This window comes from Rhincodon typus, chromosome 4 (assembly GCF_021869965.1).
Source record: "Rhincodon typus isolate 14 chromosome 4, sRhiTyp1.1, whole genome shotgun sequence".
NCBI lineage: Eukaryota > Metazoa > Chordata > Chondrichthyes > Orectolobiformes > Rhincodontidae > Rhincodon > Rhincodon typus.
Genome location: NC_063335.1, coordinates 79,869,478 through 79,874,895, shown reverse-complemented (window position 1 = coordinate 79,874,895; position 5,418 = coordinate 79,869,478). Strand labels below are relative to the sequence as shown.

General features: G+C 43.8%; 1 protein-coding gene across 4 annotated transcripts in view; it reads left to right on the top strand.

The window, feature by feature from the left end:
- The first annotated feature begins 3,744 nt into the window (after positions 1-3,744).
- The window catches only part of rbis (ribosomal biogenesis factor), a 13,417-nt gene continuing 11,743 nt past the window's right edge, over positions 3,745-5,418 (top strand). For 3 of the 4 annotated variants that reach the window (XM_048596003.1, XM_048596002.1, XM_048596001.1), the window contains exon 1: positions 3,773-4,317. The gene's annotated coding sequence lies outside the window, so the exon portion shown is untranslated. Of the gene's footprint in view, positions 4,318-5,418 lie in introns of all 4 variants that reach the window. The other variant, XM_020517198.2, reaches the window with a different exon arrangement.

Sequence of the window (5,418 nt, the reverse complement as noted above, 5' to 3'; positions counted from 1 at the left end):
CCGCATTTTGGAAAAGCAGATCAGGGCAGGGCTTACACACTTAATGGTAAGGTTGTGGGGAGTATTGCTGAACAAAGAGATTCCTTGGAGTGCAGGTTCATAGTCCCATGAAAGTGAAGTCACAGGTAGATAGGATAGTGAAGAAGGTGTTTGGTATGCTTGCCTTTATTGGTCAGTGCATTGAGTATAGGAGTTGGGAGGTCATGTTGCGGCTGTACAGGACATTGGTTAGGCCACTATTGGAATACTGCATGCAATTCTAGTCTCCCTGCCATAAGAAGGATGTTGTGAAACTTGGAAGGGTTGAGAAAAGATTTACAAGAATGTTGCCAGGGTTGGAAGGTTTGAAATGTGGGGAGAGGCTAAATAGACTGGGACTATTTTCCGCGGAGCGTTGGATGCTGAGGGGTGACCTTATAGAGGTTTATAAAATCATGAGGGGCATTGATATGGTAAATAGACAAGGTCTTTTCCCCAGGGTGAGGGAGTCCAAAACTAGAGGATATAAGTTTAAGGTGAGAGAGGTAAGAGTTAAAAGAGACCTAAGAGGTAATTTTTTCACCCAGAGGGTGGTGCGTCTATGGAATGAGCTGCCAGAGAAGTGGTGGAGGCAAATACAATTATATTATTTAAAAGGCATCTGAATGGATATAGGAATAGTAATGTTTTAGAGGGATATGGGCCAAATACTGGCAAATGGGACTAGATTTATTTAGGATATCTGGTCGGCATTGACGAGTTGGACCATGCTGTACATCTCTACGACTCTATGCTCCTGTTACATAAACCCAACTTCACAAGGTAGTTTTTGTCAGAGTTAAACTACAGAATTGTCATGTTGTAAATAGTACTTTGGACTAAAGACAGTATTTACCCTGTAATTGTGCCCAACCTAACTCTGCAGACATCCATCCTTAACTGCTCTATGTTTCTACATATCATAAAGAGCTCAAATGAGAAAAAGAAGTTGGAAAAGTTCGGTTACATGAAGCAACTGATAATACTCCAGGTATACCATTGGTGTTGCCTTCAGTTAAAGCTAAATGAGTGTGTTAAGACAGCATGGAAACCGCAAATTGCACAATGGCGCATCTCTAAAATTTACAGTATACCTTAGAGTACATGGTAACTCCAAAATCACTTACAGAGGAGTACCAAAGGACAGAAAGCCAAACACTGGTGCTAACTTTATTTGCTTCATTGACTGACAGTATGGACAGACCTAAAATCAAAGTGTGCATTCATCATCCCATTCTCAACCTATTCTCACCCACAGCCATATTGAGTAGTATCTTCTGAAAGATGATCCTTGTACCCCCATCTGGCAGCAGCCCCATTATAATTTGTACATCAAAACCCTACAATGTCAATTCAGACATGACAGCATTGCAGAGTGTGAAAGGAGATGTAGTGTGCAATGCTGGACATACCAAAATCAAACAGCAATAGGAACCTGTATTTAAAGGGACACTCACAACACAGCTAAGTGATTCCACAACTAACAGAGCAGGCCTAAAATTTGAAGCCCTACCATACACAGTGATTAATGGTGGAACAGCTAAGCAATTATCAAGAGGTGAAGATGCCTTGATCACCACACTGGTGATGGCAGAACTCAGCAAATGAGTGCAAATGACAGGGCTGAACCACATGCAACAATTTTCAGCCAAATTTCAATTGAATTATCTTTTCAGTCTTCTCACAAGTCCCCCACCATTGCAGATGCCAATTTTCAGTCAAATTGTTTCACTTCATCTGATATCAAGAAATGGATGAGCACACTGGATACAAGCAAAACTATGCATTCCAATAATGTCCCACATGCTGTGCTGAAGATCATGCTCCAGAATTGGCTGTCTCTCTAGCCAGACAGTTGGCAAGATGTCACCAAACAGTTTCAGCTAAGACTGACATCTATAAGATAATGTAATACAACCTTCAAACGTGAACTCTCAATCACCAGCAAAGTAATGGAAAGTCAACAAAAGGCCTGCAATGCAACATTTAATCACCCATAGGCTGCTTACTGTTGCTCAGTTTGGGTTCTGCCAGAGCTACTCAACTCCAGGCTTCAGTACAGCCTTCCTCCAACATGGGAAACAAATAATGCTAAAGGTGAGTTGAGCATAACTGTCCTGACATCAAGGCAATGCTCAAACTAATTGTGCCTCCGAAAAGTCTGTTGTTAACCCAAAGTCAATGGGAATCATGGAACCCACCCACTGCCTGGAGTCTTACCCAATATAAAGGAAAATGAGTTATAAATTTGGGAGGTCAATCAGCTTTAGAAGTTCCCCTTTTTAATCAACTTGTTCAGATGTGTTATAACAACACACCTGCAGAGCAGGTTGGACTTGAACCCTGGCATCCTGGCCCAGAGGCAGGGACACCAGCACTGTATCGCAAGAGTCTAAGTTCCTCAGGATAGATATTTTCTGAATTGACCTGTTCAGAGTAGGTGGAATGTGAATCCAGGTCTGCTGATTCAGGGATAGGGACAGTACCACTGCACCACAAAAGCTCTAGCTCCTTAGGGCAAATATTTTTAATCAATCTGAGCAGATATGCTATGGCACAGCTCTGTAGCATGTGGGACTTCAGCCCAAGCCCCCTCTGGGCTTGGAGATAGAGTCATTACCATTGCACAAGAACTCTAGCTTCTTAGGGTAGTGTCCTTTGTTGAATCATCTTCAGCTACTTTATCAATTACCTTCCCTTCATCATAAGCTCAGAAGTAGGAATGTTTGCTGATGATTGCACAATGTTCAGCACCATTAGCAATTCCTCAAATAATGAAGCAATTCATGTTTGCCTGCTGCAAGACCAAACTAAAATTGAGGCTTGGGCTGATAAGTGGCAAGGTATATTTGTACAGACAGGTGGCAGGCAATTGCCATTTCCAACAAGAAACAATCAAGCCATCCTCATGTGACAGCCAATGGTATCAACATTGCTGAATACATCAACTCCTGTGAGGTAACCATTAACCAAAAACTGAACTAGGCCAGACAAATAAATCTTGGTACAACAGCAGGTCAGAGGCTGGGAAGTCTGTTGCAAGTAACTCACTTCCTGATTCCCCACCATCCACAGGACATGGGGGCAGATGTATCATGAAAGACTCTCCACCTGCCTGGATGAGTGCAACTCCAACAACACTCAAAAATCTCAACTCTATTCATATCAATGCAGTCTACTTGATTGGCAAACCCTCCACCTTAAACATCACCTTCCTCTATTGTATTTATCACTTATAAAATGCACAGCAACTTGTTACTTCTAAATCCACAGCCTCTACTGCTGAGGGGAAAGGGCAGGGCAGCAGGCAGATGGAAACACCACCATCCATGAGGTCCCCTCCAAGTCACATTTCCTGACTTAAAAATAGATCACCTTTCCTTTATTCTTGCTGGTCACAATTCTAGAAATCTATACCTAACAGTACTGTAGAAGTATTTTCACCACATTGAGTGCAATGAGATAAGGATAGTAAGAAAATAAATAAGTATAGCACATTTTATGGCCTCCCAAAGGTTTTTGAAATTAATATAGTTTTGAAGTGTTATGTAGGGAAACACTGTAGCGACAAAAGAACACAAAATTGCAGAAATATCAACTTGAAAAATGACCTCATAAATTGCTTTGGTGTTCAAACAGATCTATGGGATCTTGTATGCTCATGTCAGGGACAGATGGGGAACACTTTTTTTTCTGATCTTCTGTTCTTATTGAGAAACACATTGCTGTTTGTGTGCACTGGCCACAGTCGCGACAACAGCCTTAAAACTGATTAGCTACAAAACGCTCTGAAATGGCCGGATGCTGTGCACGGTTCCACAAAAAGTCTCATTCGAAGACGTAACTTGTCAACTGTCTGAGACAAGCATTGGATAAAAATAGAAGGTAACATTTCCCGACATTAAAAAAGCAAAACACCGCGGATGCTGGAAATCTGAAGCAAACACAAAGAAAGCCGCAGAAACTCAGCAGCTGTCGATTCTGAGGAACTAAGTGAATGTTTCCGGTCCATTGTGACTCTTCTTCGGAACTGTCTGTACGTGCATAGATTTGAATGGGATAATTCACTGCCGCTGGAATACAATCGCATCAAACCACGTGCGATCAGTGAACCCTCAGATACTGACGTTCCGGCCTCTGCTTGTGTGTAAAGCCGGCAGCGGATTGGACAGCTCGGCTCTGGGGTCTTTCTGAAGTGAGTGGCGCGGTGTTTATGACGCGGCTGGGATGTTGTGTCGCTGTCGGTGGTTGAGTGTGGACCAGGCGGCGGTGGAGCGTTCCTATCGATTCCGGCTAACGGTAGGTTATTACAGGGGCAGCCCTCAACATCTATCCACCTGCTCGGGTGGGCCTATTGTTAGAATAATTTACTACGCATATTACAGCCACTAAAGTGGTGTGGTTTTCTTTTCCTTGAAAGCGTGTAACATTCTATTTTAAGTATTACTTGAGCTTGTAATAGAGGGGGAGATTTCTGCTCGTGTATATTGTCGTGTTACCAGTTAAAATAATCGTTTCTCACTGTTGTCAGCCAGGGCTCCGTTAATGGCGCACTTACTTCTCACAGTCAGAGGATTGTGAGTTCAGTCCATTGTCGGACTTCAACAAATAAATCTCGACTACAGGATAGTGCGAGACAACAAGGTGCAGGGCTGGATGAACACAGCAGGCCAAGCAGCATCATAGGAGCAGAGAGGCTGACGTTTCGGGCCTAGACCCTTCATCAGAAAAGGGGGAGGGGAAGGGGGTTTTGAAATAAATAGGGAGAGAGTGAGAGGCGGATAGAAGAGGGATAGAGGAGAGGATAGGTGGAGAGGAAACAAACAGGTCGAAGAGGCGGGGATGGGGCCAGGAAAGGTGAGTGTAGGTAGGGAGTTAGGAAGGGGATAGGTCAGTCCAGGGAGGACGGACAGGTCAAGGGGGCGGGATGAGGTTGGTCGGTAGGAGACAGGATAGTGCGACATTTCGAGTGCATCACTGTCTGCACTGCTGCCTTTCAAACCAGGTATTAACCTGAGAATGCTGCTGCCCTCTGAATTGATTGGGTACCTTGACAAATATTTACCTCCCAGTCAAGGTTACCTAGACGTTAGCGGAATAGAAGTGTCCCGACCCGAAACGTCAATTTTCCTGCTCCTCTGATGCTGCCTGGCCTGCTGTGTTCCTCCAGCTCCACACTGTTATCAGAACACTGGAGGTTTGTACTGCACAAATTGGCTACTGTATTTCCAACATAGCTAGTCTTCAGAAGTATGTGGTTAGCGTAAGAGTGCATTCCATCTTATTCCAAATGGGACAAAAACAAAGTTGCTGGGAAAGCTCAGCAGGTCTGGCAGCCTCTGTGAAGGAGAAAACTGAGTTAACATTTCGGGTCCGGTGACCTTTCTGAGGAAAGGTCAC